The sequence below is a fragment of the Aquarana catesbeiana genome, linkage group LG02 (assembly GCF_042186555.1).
Source record: "Aquarana catesbeiana isolate 2022-GZ linkage group LG02, ASM4218655v1, whole genome shotgun sequence".
NCBI lineage: Eukaryota > Metazoa > Chordata > Amphibia > Anura > Ranidae > Aquarana > Aquarana catesbeiana.
Window position 1 is genome coordinate 513,902,811 of NC_133325.1, and position 15,628 is coordinate 513,918,438.

The 15,628-nt window shown below is 39.7% G+C and overlaps 1 protein-coding gene across 3 annotated transcripts in view; it reads right to left on the bottom strand.

Moving 5' to 3' along the window:
* The window catches only part of LOC141128474 (C4b-binding protein alpha chain-like), a 448,459-nt gene extending 433,089 nt beyond the window's left edge, over nucleotides 1–15,370 (bottom strand). For 2 of the 3 annotated variants that reach the window (XM_073615780.1, XM_073615778.1), the window contains exon 1: nucleotides 15,101–15,370. The gene's annotated coding sequence lies outside the window, so the exon portion shown is untranslated. The remainder of the gene's footprint in view (nucleotides 1–15,100) is intronic. The other variant, XM_073615779.1, reaches the window with a different exon arrangement.
* Nucleotides 15,371–15,628: the final 258 nt, after the last annotated feature.

A 15,628-nucleotide genomic window follows, 5' to 3' on the forward strand; every position in this document is an offset into this window, starting at 1 on the left:
GCCTCCATAGTAGGAGCACATATAAGAATTGATAGATTAAGGGCTGGTATGCCTGGAGGGAGCCCACCCCTCAAAGGCACAGGGATGCACGTGATGCCCAGCAAGAGCACAATGGTAGCAAAGGCATCCCATGTGTGCTTGTACCCAATTAGTCCAACTGTACAAAAAGTGGCAATCACCCCAATCTATAACTGGCCTTTGCAGCAAGGTACACATGGAAGGGCAATGCACTAAGTAAATGTGCTGGGAAATCTTTTGTTTGTGGTGTGCATTGCCCTTCCATGTGCACCTTGCTGCAAAGGCCAGTTATAGCTTGGGGTGATTTCCACTTTTTTGTACAGCCGCAGGGACGCACGGGATGCCTTCACTGCCATTGTGCTCTTGCTGGGTGTCACATGCATCCCTGTGCCTTTAAGGTCACAGCCCAATATTCACCCAGTTAGAGTATATGCTCCTGCTGTGGAGCCCTCTGAACGATCACCCAAAGAAATGTCACCTCTTGTCCCTGAATTTGGGACCAAGACTGAACCCCTGAGGCACTCCCAGAGATCTAACGCTGGCAGACCCACCTCAGGGACAATAAGTTCAGGTGTGGTGGAGTGCATTGTTGTGTCCATTTACTTACCATTCATGCAGACAGACCCCTTTAACTCCATTTCCTACAAATCTCTGTTCCTCAGTTTCTCCACTCAGAGCTTAGAGAAGCCACACCTGATGAGCCAGCCAAAAGTGATCTGCAGCCAGATGAGAGGCCCTCCACTATCAGAACTGACATGCTGGAAGCCAGGCTTGAGACTCATAGCATGCAGCTTCTCCAAAAGATCCAGCTACTGTGGGAAGGCTCACCTCAATGGCTACCAAGTACTTCATTTGAAGTGGCTGGCACCTTGTCCCTGGATGTTTCAGCTGTTCACCTTTGTGACCAGAGCTACCCCTGGACTTCACTGAAAGGGATTATTTTATGAGGACAATCACAACAAGTAGCTGTGTGTGTTTTACTGAAGTACTGATTCTCAGCTAGAATCTCTTTTGTTATAGACTAATAGAGACTATGCTATGCAGCTACATGTTATCCTGATTGAGCAACAATCCATGCTATGAGGAGCCCATATTTGAGCAGCTTTCATAATCTGGTTTGTATTCTTCTGCATTGTATGCATGCTAAACCTCTTTTGCATCATTGCTTCTAACTTTGCACATGTTTAGCAAACTACAAGTTACAGTCACTCCATATCTGATTGTTTAGCTGATTACCTATTCTGTTAAATAACCGCAGCTAAGGATTGGTAAACGTCATTGTATTACATAGTTACATAGTAGGTGAGGTTGAAAAAAGTCCATCAAGTCCAACCTATGTGTGTGATTACATGTCAGTATTACATTGTATATTCCTGTATGTTGTGGTTGTTCAGGTGCTTACCTAATACTTTTTTTTTTAACTATCGATGCTCCCCACTGGGACCACCACCTGTGGAAGGGAATTCCACATCCTTGCAGCTCTTACAGTAAAGAACCCTCTACGTAGTTTAAGGTTAAACCTCTTTAATTCCTCTTCTAATTTTATTGAGTGGCCACGTGTCTTGTTAAACTCCCTTCCGTGAAAAAGTTTTATCCCTATTGTGGGGTCACCAGTAAGGTATATGTAAATTGAAATCATATCCCCTCTCAAGCTTGTCTTTTCCTGAGAGAATAAGTTCAGTGCTCGCAACCTTTCCTCATAACTAATATCCTCCAGACTCTTTTTTTTAGCTTTGTTGCCCTTCTTTGTACTTGCTCCATTTCCAGCACATCCATCCTGAGGACTGGTGCTCAGAACTGGACATCATCTGAGCATCTGCAGCTGAACCAGAGTCTTGTAGAGCGGGAGAATTATCATTTTATCTCTGGCGTTAATCCCCTTTTTAATGCATGCCAATATTCTGTTTTCTTTGTTAGCAGCAGCTTGGCATTGCATGCCATTGCTGAGCCTATCATCTACTAGGACCCTCAGGTCCTTTTCCGTTTACATTTCCATTCAATTTTTGTTTTTAGGTTTAGATATGCATTAGAGACATGTGTGGGGTGGGATTTTTTTTTTTTTACTTCTCTGGAGATCAGCTTTAAAGTTTCTAAGTAGCAGTTTTCTTTCTTAACCAACGATTCTGTCACAGATTTCTAGCCATAACTCAGCAGCCTTCCAGCCTTCTAATCTCTGACATTAACACAGAACATGTTCTCTGGTAGGGGGAGCAGGGTAAGCTGAGCTCTTAGAAGAACTTGAAGCTGGGATCTTTGAGGGTGAATTTCTGCGCAATGTCTGCAGCTACTGAGGTCAGCAAGGACATGTTCATAACCCAATTATATATATATATTTGAATGTCACTAGCTTGGTCAGAGGTTCCCTTTAAATTGTACCATCATCTTAGAGAAATAATGTTCATACCAATGAACATAATATGATTGTATTTATTCAAAGTTGTAAACATCAAGCACCCAATGGAAATACAATAACAATTCATATTATGAAAGCTGATTTTCCCAGTGTTGAGAATCTCTTTCCAGCACATAGTTTGAGGCCAATTATTGTCAACAAGCATAAAATACTTACAACAAAATCTGTGTAGCTTAGTTATAAAGCAATACAGTTTTTGTTGCTGCAATAAAATACCTGGCAGAAAAAGTAGGATTGCAAAACTTGAACAATATTGACAGAAGGCCTTCGTTAAAAAGTGCGGTGAATCTTTTTATAGTACATTACTCTACAACAATGAAGAGCCTTGAAGAAAGCCACAGGAAATATCCTTTCACCTTCTCTTTGGATGTAATAGTTACATAGCAAGTAAGACTGAAAAAAAGACAGCATTAAGGTAAAGAGAAAAAATACTCAGAACCACAAACATTCAGCTAATCTAAAGAAAGGCATCAAACTCTTATAAAGCATGGTATACATACATATCTACATAGTAACCTAGTTGGTAAGGTTGAATAAAGACACCAGCGCGTCCAGTTCAACCTGTAGTGTGTGTATGTGTTTGTGTCAATAGTAAATTGCATATCCCTGTATGTTGTGATTGTTAAGATGCCCATCTAATAGTTTTTTGGAACTATCGACGCTCCCTGCTGATATCACTGCTTGTGGAAGAGAATTCCACCTCCTTATCGCTCTGACAGTAAAGAACCCTCTACGCAGTTTAAGGTTACACCGCTTCTCATCCAATTTCAATAAATGGCTGCATATCTTTTTAAACTCCCTCCCACTGAAAAGTTTTTTCCCTATGCTAGGGTCACCAGTAAGGTATTTGAATATCGCTATCATATCCCCTCTCAAACGTCTCTTCTCCAGAAAGAAAAAGTTTAATGCTTGTAGTCTTTCTCCATAACTGACGTCATCCAGTTGCTTTATTAGCTTTGTTGCTCTTCTCTGAATTCTTTCCAGTTCCAGCACATCCTTTTTGAGGACTGGTGCCCAGAACTGGACAGCATACTCAAGTTGTGGCCGGACCAGAGTCTTGTAGAGTGGCAGAATTTTATCTCTTAGTAAATTCCCTTTTTGATGCATGCTAATATTCATTTGGCTTTGCATGCAGCAGCTTGGCATTGCATGCTATTGCTAAGCCTGTCATCTACTAGGACCCCCAGATTGTTTTCCATCCTGGATTCCCCCTGAGGTTCTCCCCCTAGCGAGTAACTTGCATTCGTATTTTTAACACCCAAATCCATTACTTTGCATTTTTTTAACATTAAACCTCATTTACCAAGTAGTTGCCCAACCCATCATTTTATTTAGGTCTTCTTGTAAGGTTTTCAAATCTTGCTGAAGAGTTATTGTCCTGCTTAGCTTTGAGATTGAGGTGTTTATCCCATCCTCTAGATCATTTATAAATGAATTAAACAGAATTGGTCCCAGGACAGATCCTTGGGGCACCCCATTTACCACACCAGATCATCCTAAGTACTTGCTGTTTATCACCACCCTTTTGACCCGCCCCTGTAGCCAGTTCTCTATCCAGTTACATACCCTATGGTCCATGCCGACAGACCTCAGTTTGTAAATTAAAGTTTGTGGGGAACTGTATCAAATGCCTTTGCAAAATCCAGATGTCTCACGTCCACAGGTCCACAGATCTAGATGGCAGCTCACTTCCTCATAGAATTATAATAGATTGGTCTGGCAAGAACTTCATGAATCAATACTAATTATACTGTTTTCATCAGCAAATTCTTGGATATAATCTCCTATCATCCCCTCTATTAGCTTACAAACTATTGATGTTAGACTGAATGGCCTGTAGTTTCCAGGGATATATCATAGCCCTTTTTTAAATATTGGTACAACGTTGGCTTTCCTCCATTTAGCTGGTACCATTCCAGTCAGTAAACTGTCCACAAAAATTAGGACTCAATGTTGGTCTAACTATCACCTGGCTGAGTTCCTTAACCACTTCAGCCCCGGAAGATTTGGCTGGCTAAAGACCAGAGCACTTTTTGCGATTCGGCACTGCGTCGCTTTAACTGACAATTGCGTGGTCGTGCGACGTGGCTCTCAAACAAAATTGACGTCCTTTTTTTCCCACAAATAGAGCTTTCTTTTGGTGGTATTTGATCACCTCTGCGATTTTTTTTTTTATTTTTTGCGCTATAAACAAAATAAGAGCGACAATTTTGAAAAAAAACGCATTATTTTTTACTTTTTGCTATAATAAATATCCCCCAAAAATATATAAAAAAAAACATTTTTTTTCCTCAGTTTAGGCTGATACAAATTCTTCTACATATTTTTGGTAAAAAAAATCGCAATAAGCGATTATTGATTGGTTTGCGCAAAAGTTATAGCGTTTACAAAATAGGGGATAGTTTTATGGCATTTTTATTTTTTTTTTACTAGTTTTGGCGGCAATCAGCGATTTTTATTGTGACTGCGACATTATGGCGGACATGTCGGACATTTTTTACACATTTTTGGGACCATTGTCATTTATACAGCAATCAGTGCTATAAAAATGCATTGATTCCTGTGTAAATGACACTGGCAGTGAAGGGGTTAACCACTAGGTGGCGGGGAGGGGTTAAGTCAGTACTAGGGAGTGTTTTCTAACTGTAGGGGGGTTGGGCTGTGTCTGTCAGTACACTGATCTCTGCTCCCGATGACAGGGAGCAGAGATCGAGTGACACTGTCACTAGCCAGAACGGGGAGATGCTGTTTACATCAGCATCTCCCCGTTCCTGCTCTCCGTGAGACGATCGCGGGTATTCCCGCGGCGATTGAGTCCGCGGGACCCGCGACCCGACTCACGAAGCTCCTGGCCGACACACGCCCTCGCCGGCGGCGGCGCGCGCGCAATGACACTGCGGGAAATTCAAATGGACGTATATATACGCCCATTTGCCCAGCCGTGCCTTTTTGCCGACGTACATAGTCGTGCGCCGGTCCTTAAGTGGTTAAGGACCCTCGGGTGTAAGCCACCTGGTCCTGGTGATTTATTTTGGTTAAGTTTTTCAAGTCTACTTCTGACACTGGCTTCTGTTAGCAAAAAGGGTGTATTCTGTGACGTGTTATTAACATTACAGTCTTGGTTACCATGTCCCCCTTTTTCCTTTGTGAAAATTGAGAAGAATACATTTAAAACTGTTGTCTTCTCTTTGTCTTTTGCAACCAAATTCCCTTCATAATCCTTTATGGGGCCAATATGCTCTGGCCTCGATTTCTTACTGTTAATGTATTTTAAAAAAATTCTAGGATTTGTTTCTCCTCCACGATGTGTCTTTCATGGTCTATTTTAGCAACCCTGATTGCATTCTTATGCCCCGTACACACGGTCGGATTTTCTGACGGAAAATGTGTGATAGGACCTTGTTGTCGGAAATTCCGACCGTGTGTAGGCTTCATCACACATTTTCCATCGGATTTTCCGACCCACAAAGTTTGAGAGCAGGATATAAAATTTTCCGACAACAAAATCCGCTGTCGGAAATTCCGATCGTGTGTACACAAATCCGACGGACAAAGTGCCACGCATGCTCAGAATAAATAAAGGGATGAAAGCTATTGGCCACTGCCCCGTTTATAGTCCCGACGTACGTGTTTTATGTCACCGTGTTCAAAACGATCGGATTTTCCGACAACTTTGTGTGACCGTGTGTATGCAAGACAAGTTTGAGCCAACATCCGTCGGAAAAAATCCTAGGATTTTGTTGTCGGAATGTCCGAACAAAGTCCGACCGTGTGTACGCCCTATTGCACTTCTTATTGCTTTCCTTATATTGTTGGAATGCTGACAAGGACCCCTCAGATTTAAAGTTCTTGAAGGCCTTTTTTTTCCTTTTTTATAAGCATATTTACGTTATAGTTTAGCCACCCAGTTTTAATCTTATCTCTTTTATATTTATTGTCCATTGGGATGCACTGGCCAATACCTTTATTTAATATGTTTTGAAAGTACTCCCATTTTTCTTCAGTGTTCTTAGGATTTTATCCCAGCATAGAGCGTAGTTTAGGAAGTTGGCTCTTTTGAAATTTAGCATACTTGTATTACTCTTGTGCTTCCTTTTTCCTGTGGTTTATACTGAATGTAGTTAACCTGCGATCGCTGTTTGCTAAGTTGCCCGGTATTTCCACATCCGCGATAAGGTCTGTGTTTTTAATCAGTAGGTCTAGTAATGCATTGCCTCTTGTTGGTGCATTCACCAACTGACCCATGAAATCAGCCAATCAGGAGGAAGAGTCTCGGATGGACGGGACACCCACGTGGACATCGCTGGACAGAGATGGGGCTCAGGTAAGTATTAGGGGTGCTAAGGGGGCTGCTGCACACAGGTTTTTTATCTTAACCACTTACGGACCGCCCGTCGCAGTTTTACATCGGCTGTTTGAAGAGGGATATGGTTGTTATGGCAGCAGCTAGCTGCCATAACTCTGGTATCCTCTTCTTCAGCGGGCGGTCCGCTACAAGATAAAAGTGGTCTCTGCGGCAGATTAGGGCCCCCCTCCTGCCGTGATCCGGTGCCCTCCGTAGCTTACCGGAGCCAGCGGCGGAGGCCATCTGGTCCTCTAACTGGCTGTGCATGGAGACGAGGGGAAGATGGCCCCCACCCGTCTCCATGACACTGCAGGGCGGAAGTGACGTCAAAAAGTAATTTCCGCCCACAGCCATTTTTTTCTTTTTTTTTCTTTTTTTTTAAATTACAATTTTTTTTTATTGCATTTAAGTGTAAATATGAGATCTGAGGTCTTTTTGAACCCAAACCTCATATTTAAGAGGTTCTGTCATGCTTTTTTCTATTTCAAGGGAAGTTTACATTCCTTGTAATAAGAATAAAAGTGACAATTTTTTTAAAAAACAGTGTAAAAATAAAAAGGTAAAATAAATAAGAAAAAAAAAATATTTTAAACGCTCCCCGTCCTGACAAGCTCACGTGCAGAAGCGAACGCATACGTGCGTAGTGCCCGCATATGAAAACAGTGTTCAAACCACACATGTGAGGTATCGCCATGATCGGTAGAGCAAGAGCAATAATTCTAGCCCTAGACCTCCTCTGTAACTCAAAACATGCAACCTGTAGCATTTTTTAAAGGTCGCCAATGGAAAATTTTTATTTGTATTTGTATTTTTATTTGTATTTTTTAAAAAAAAAAGTGCTCTTGTAAGACCACTGCGCAAATCCAGTGTAACAAAGTATTGCAATGACCACCATTTTATTCTCTAGGGTGTTAGAAAAAAATGTATAATGTTTGGCGGTTCCAAGTAATTTTCTAGCAAAAAAAACTGTTTTTAACTTGTAAACAACAAATCTCAGAAAGAGGCTCGGTCCTTAAGTGGTTAATGCATTAAGATAAAAAACCTTCTGACTTTACAACCACTTTAAGGGAAAGGCAGCTGATCAAGGTGGTTCCCTGGTTCCCTTAGGCTCGATTCACACAGGGGCAACACGACTTTAACGCGACTTTGCACGGCGACTTCAACGCGGCTTCAACGCGACTTCAGCGCGACTTTAGCAAATTACAACGTGACTTCAAGGACAGGCGACTTTGGCTGTGGCCAATCACAGGACAATCAGCTCTCTGGGAGGGAGGGGTTTTCTCTGCAAAGTCGCTTGACTTTGAGAGAGAGATCCGACTTGGAGGCGACTTCCATTGATTTCTATGGTACAGGTCGCCTACCAAGTCGGATCCAAGTAGTACAGGGAGTACGCTCTGAAGTCGGAGCGACTTCAGTAGTGTCTATTAAGACGCTCCCATTCACTTAAATGTGAATCTCTTTCTGGGGCGACTTGGGGCGACTTGGGGCGACTTGAGGGCGTACAAGTCGGATCCTAAGTCGTCCCAGTGTGAACCGACCCTTACATTCCCTTTATTAAAAAAATAAATAAATCTATTTAGCTTAGCCAAGCTTCAGGCAAACTCAGTAGATTGCTTTAAAAAAAGGCCTGGATTCTTTCTTAAATGTACACAATATAACTGGGTACTAACAGTTATAGGTAAAGTTGGTCCAGGGAAATTCCGAATGCCTCTCAGGGAATCGGGAAGGAATTTTTTACCCTGCTGTAGCAAATTGGAGCATGCTTTGCTGGGGTTTTTTGCTTTCCTTTGGATCAACTGTGGGTATAGGGTTGTGTATAAAAGATTGTATTTTTTTTTTTTTTTTGAACCAGATGGACTTTTTTCAACCTGACTAATTATGTAACCACTACTACCACTTAGCTAGAACCAATTTTACAGGTTTTTATATTTACTGTTTTTATAGTAAAGTTTTCGCTTTACAGCTTTTACAGTAAGGAACCCATTTTGTATGTGGAAGTTAAACATCTTGCACATTTTCTACTCTTGTGTTCTTTGCAGTAACCTTAAAGTAAATGTAAATCCTAAATGGACAGCATTTAGTTTGCTAAAGCAATGTGTCTAAAAAAAACTATTACCATTTTTTTAAATAAAATGCTTGTTTTGATTTATATTTTATCCTTTTGTGTATTGCCAATCCTGCTGATCCCCCTGCACGCTTCTTGCAGCTACTTCCTCTCTACATTCATGTACTCCAGCGATCACATATAATTTCTTAGGGAATGTTTCCAGATGGTGAGAACACTGGGCCATACATGTAAAAAAGCCCACTGGTAGTCTTAGTTAGAAACCCAAGTGACAATGTGACAACAGGAGCAAAACTGACGGACAAGAACAGAATATTGTCACCCTACAAAAGGAAGTGCCTGAACAAGGACTTTTATGGCAGAATCACCAAGTACTATTTTTAACAAAGTTGTTTTAAAATATTAAAAATGAAATGAACATGTCAAAGCTTATATGAAATTTTTTCTATTGAGTTTACATATATTTTAAAGCCCAATTTAAAGTGGTTCTAAAGTCACAATGTTGTTTACCTTAACACATTACCTGCCTTAAGGTTAAATAAACCTTTCTTTCACTAAATGTTTGCTCACCCTCACCCCTCAAATACTTACCTGAGTCCAGTATGGATACAGTACCTGTCTTCAGTAGCGTTGCTCTTTGTTCCTGGTCTATGGACACACACAGCCCAGCTCCAGAGAGAGCCCTTATGTCTGCCCCCATAGCAATCTGCTTGCTATGGTGGCAGACACAGAAGAGGAGGAGCCAAAAGTTGCGGCGGGGGGACCCTAGAAGAGGTGGTTTGGGGCCGCTCTGTGCAATACTAGTGCACATAGCAATCTTTAAGTTTAACACCCTTACTATATTGATGCCTCTTATGATTTGTGACTGATTTTGTGCTTGGAAATGCCTTATGAAAATGCTGCTTTCTACTCTTACTATACTGTCCAGTAACTTTCACTGTTCCTGATCACTGGGAACAGAAGATCCCTGTTCTGCCTCTGTGTACAGCGATCTCGGGACGCCGGCGGACATCGAGTCCGCGGGTGAGCTCCCGCGGCATGCAGCAGGCACACACGCGCCTGCTAGATCACATGCACGGACTGAGGTACGATGACAACAATTCGTGCTATCCAGCCACCTTGCCGCAGTACAACTGCAGCGGGTTGTCAGGAAATAGTTAAACAAAGGGACCATATTTTTATTGATCGTCTCTTTTTAAGGAAGAATACAGTCAGTTTAGTTAATCTGTCACAATAAGTCCATACTGTTAAGTCTATGATCTAGCACAGGGTTCTCCAAACTATAGCCCCTGGGCCAAATCCTGCCTGCTACAAGATTTAATCTGGCCCTCTGATGTAAGAAGGAACTCTGATGTGGACCTTGATATAAGAGGGGCTCTCATGTAAAGAGAGACCCTGATGGGGAACTCTCATGTAAGAGGGGACTCCGATGGTGATCCTGATGCAAGGAGAGACTCTGATGGGATCAAGTTTATTGATTAGAAGAATGGCGTGAGTGATATGTGAGCATGTATAGGAAGGTGGAAGATTGGTGACCATATTACTGCACATCAAGTATTATATACATCTGTGTCCTCTCCTTTTTATACAGGAGGGCAATGTATTGTGCATTTTCATTCATGTAAAGCTTTTAACCTGTATATTTTATCAATTTGTACTATAAAATATATACTTTTTATGAATTTTTTGCATATTATTATTGCCTGCAACAAAGTCCCATGGGATTATACTCTTGTGCAAAGGCTGAAGTTTATTTGGAATGTCTTTGCTTTGTTTTACTGACATTTTTTTTTTGTTTTAATTCATATCATGCTGGCTACTTCTCCATCATTTATTCACCCAGTTATACTCTTCCAAAATTAAATGATTGAAGTTGTGTTTTAGCTCCCCAAGTGGAAAGCTTTAGAATTATCAACATTTAACCTAGATTGCCATGAGTCCCGCAATCAACTATTGCATGATCTAGGTGAGTTTGTATGTTAGCGACATCTTGCAATGACAGTCTTATAACATACATAACTGCATGTACTAACTTATACCAGCTTAACTTTGTAGCCTTCTGAAAAAACAGAAATTGTACACTTCCACATTTTATCTAACTTCACCTGGCTGTACATCAGCATCAAAACTTTGCTTACATGGAAGAGGATATTGTATTTACTTCTTCTGTTTTAGCCAGTGCCCACTTCGGCATTGTTTTTTTAGAGAGCCAAAAAATGTTTAGACTATGTATTTTTACTACATATTTTTGGATGATTTACATTAATATAAACATTTTTATGAACACTTTTTCACATCCTTTTATAATTTTCTTGGGATGTTTATATATATTTTTCACCTAATAATGTTTTAGTGATTCATATATTTAAATTCACTTATTGTACAGATTTATATATTGCACATATTTATTTAAGGCGCATAGCTTTTTTATATTGTGATTATACAGTTTGTGCATCTCTTATGTGCTTAAAATCTGTGAAATTAAGTATTTAATCTTTTTAGGAGACAGCAGCGTTTACTTATGTTTACAAGTGTTAGGTTATTTATATCTATTTTTTCTAGGGCTGCGGAAATTAACAATTAATTCCTCGATTAATCGTTAATTTTTTTGATCAATCAAAATTCTTTTGATCGGTACTCACCTCTCTGCCGGCTTCCGGGTCTTCAGGGGGTTCCGTTGGCGATCCGGTGACGTCATGGACATCGTCACCAGACTCCTTCCCCTTCCCCAAGTGCCTCCATCCTGTTTTCTTTCTCCCATTGCACCTGGGAGAGAGAAAACAGGAAGTATGAAGAAGACACCGCTGGAGAGGACAACAGCAAGGTAAGTAGTACGCTACCGCTGTGCTCCCGCGGAGAACGGGGGGGGGGGGTTCGATGTGACACATGCTGCATTTGGTGGGACACGGGCAAGGCTGCATTTGGTGGGACACGGGCAAGGCTGCATTTGGTGGGACACGGGCAAGGCTGCATTTGGTGGGACACGGGCAAGGCTGCATTTGGTGGGACACAGATCTGTATGTGCATTATAATTAATTGAAATTAGTCAATTAAATCGATTTAAAAAAAATCGATTAATCAAACACGAACATTTTAATCAGTAACAGCCCTAATTTTTTCACTTTTTTTCACCCTGTTATTTAGGGATTTTATATGAGTGAGTGGGTGAGCGCAGATTTATTCAGACACATATGTATTTTTACTAATAACTTGTTTTAAACTTTTTTTGAGGTTTGGTTTAATTTAATTTAGTAAACTGATATTCATTTTGCAGTTTTTCTATACTCATTTTCTATTTAATTTTATTGATGTTTTTTCCACTTCAAATCAAATAATGAAAGTGTTAATTCAGCTTTATGTTATATATGACCATGTTTATATTTTTCCTACAAGTTGCAGCAAAAGAACTGTACCACACTATATAATAAAAAACTTTGCAGTGAAGCAAGCCACAAATACTGTTCTCTGCCTATATCATGGCACGTGATACTTAAAATTCTATCGGCATTAAACTCTGAGATCTGGGACAGTTCAACTTTAATCAGCGCTTGGTTCCTTCAGGCAACCCGACTGACAGTGGTTGTGACTTCTCCTGTGATACTGAGCTACAATAAGACAATACTACAAGTGTTTGTTGTATTACCATGTAAAAATTCAGCAAGCCTGTGACTTAAAGCAGTATTAAACCCAAAAGCAAGCATTTTAATATATTTTACCATACCAATACTTATTAGTTTTATTGGTTTTCTTTTTTAGGCTTTCTCTCTTCTATTTTCATCAGCAACTCTGCTGTTACAGAAGTTGAAGCTCTCCAGCAGAATGTATCAGCTTACATGGATGACACCATCTATTTTCTGGCAGGGGTGATTACATTTATCAGCTTTTATTTTTTTTTTCATATAAAACCTTTATCCCAAAAGGAAAAAATGTTTGCTGTAACTGATTATAAAGTGTTAGCTGGAGTTTGGCTTCAATTTGTTATTTGTATTCAAATCGAATACATTTACCACTTCCATTCCCTCCCCCCAGACTGACAATACTGCTGTTTGCTGTGTCCTTGCTCATTCCTCCAAAGTGGTTTCTCACTAATGTAAGAGGTGTGTTACTGACCAGATAACGAGGTGAAAACAGAGGGAAAAAGCCAAAGAAAAGAAAACTGATGCAGCCACCACATTTAAGTTCAGCTGCAATACATTCCATTTTTGGTTTCGGGTTCAATACAGCTTTAAATATAAAAATATATTAGTAAAAAGTTTCTTCCATAGCAGTATTCAGAGAGAGGTATCACGTTTCTTTTAATTTTCTCTTTCTCAAAGTTCCAAAAGAAATTGCACAAATGTCACATCATTAACACTGCATTTGGCAGGTCAGGGTAGTGATCAAGAGAGAATTATAATCATCATTATCATCATAATAAAGGGGCATATTTTTAAAGCAGTGAATCTGACATTCAGAAAACATTCTCCACATGTGAATTTTCCTGGTACATGTGTTTTAAATGGCAGTAATTGTTTCACAACCAGAGAACATTTAGTAAAACTCACATTCACTGCTTTATAAATAGAATCTACCTGCCTGGATTTTGCATGTTCTCCCTATGCCTGCGTGGGTTTCCTCCGGGTATTCCAGTTTCCTCCCACACTCCAAAGACATGCTGGTAAGTTAATTGGATCCTGTCTAAATTGTCCCTAGTATGTATGAATGTGAGATAGGAACTTAAATTGTAAGTTCCTTGAGGGTAGGGACTGATGTATATGTATATGTAAAGCGCTGTGTAAATTGATGGCGCTATATAAGTACCTGAAATAAATAAATAAAAATAGTGCCGGTTCACACTACAGTGACCAGAAAGTCGGCATGACTTTGCCAGGCAACTTTAAGGCAACTTCGAAGCAACTTCAGGGAATTCCTGGATAATCTTCCTGTAATGTCGGATCCAAATCACATCAATTAAGATAAGGATCAGACTTGGAGGCAACTTCCATTGAAATCTATGTTTACAAGTCGGCTAGAAGTCGCCTTGAAGTAGTACAGGAAGTTGGAGCAACTTCAGTAGTGCACATTAAGACAGCTCTCATTCACTTCAAAGGAATTTCTTATGTCCGGCGACTTGAGGTCTGACAATTCGGATCCCAAGTCGCTGTAGTGTGAACTGGCACTGAGTGTACATCAGACCTTAGCACGCAATTATGAATGAAAGGTCTGGTTGGTGGAGATTGTATTGCATGCATCTCATACAACCAGAAGTGGTTGCTGAATAAGTAAAGCAACAGTATACTATAGAAGCACAAAACATCATAAAGGAAGAATGAACAACGTATGTCTTAAAAAGTAATTTGCAAAAAAGGTCAGGATAACACAAGTCAATGTATTTTGGGCGATTGTCCACTCTTTATCAGTCTTAAAAATTAATATATTCGGAAGTTTACAATTTATGTTTTAAATTATTTTATTGTTTTACTTGTAAATGTTGAATTTGGAAGCTATTTATGCATTTTAGCCTTTATGAATTTGTTACTAGAATTGGTTTATGTTTTTCTGACCTTTTTAAATGATATATTAAGTATGTAGTCATATGATTACCATTCATCCTTCCGCAGCCTACCAACTTATCTCATCATCTAAGTATTAACCTTTCTCCGTTTTCACCTTAAAGACTGGCACCTCTCTTTAGTTTTCTCTTAATTATCAGGTAGACATTATTGCATATATGCATCTGTATGCTGTAACGACATGCTAATACTTGTAGTGCCGCTCTAAGCAAAAAAGGAAGTCCCGCTGGTACTCAGGAATGGGGTGCTGGCGAAAAAATCACCATCCAGTAGTGTATAGCACACTTGAAAAAAATCGCTACTCAGCCCTATCCAGCCTATGTGGTTAACATGTATAAGCTGGCCTCACCCCTGCACCACTTCACATGTTATATACATCTATATACCGTATATGCAGAAAATCCAATACTACATTCCATACCATATGTCCTTATCCCTGGCTTTACCATGGTTCATTACAGCAAACATTTAGATGTCTAACAATTTTCTTAATTAAATAAAAATTAACAGCTGCAACTTACATTTGATCAACAATTGGTTTTGAATTTAAAGTAATTAATTACATGTGTTGCTCTAGCAAAAACTTACCTTCAGTTTTGTTCTATAATTTTATATCAGAAAACATCATTTACAGTCACCTTATGGCAGAGTGCATTTTACAATCTGTACATTTCATATTGTAAAAAAAAAATAAAAAAAATACTTACTTTGTGGTCATACGTTTCAGGACCCCTCTTTAAAATGTTTCTTCTCTTCTTTACAGTGTTAACTTCTGCAAAGAGGGGATATATGGCTCATTTGTTACATGATATGTAGGAGTAAAAACAAAAACAAAAAATCTAGAAAATAGAAAGTTTAGCACAAATGTGTTTGAGAAGCTGAGTGCTGGGGATGATCAGTTCACAACTTCAGGTGAGGACAAAAGGAATCAGTATTTATACAGTTTGACCAAGCAATGTAAAGAGGGCTTTTCTATGGTAATTCTTTGTAAACAAGTTGATGGTGAAATCTACATATTTATAAGTCTTATTTAAACATGCAGCACCATACTACTTCCTTCAAAGTTCTTGTGTAATACTGGCTTGCTCAATAAGATAGTGGAAGTAAGGGTCAGAAAGACATTGCACAAAAGTTTAGGTTAAAAAAATACTAAAGGCTCAGCAATTGTTACTCTAATGCATTCACAGTATTAGGATAAAAGATGCCCCAGGACTCACAGCAATGCTACCCCCTCC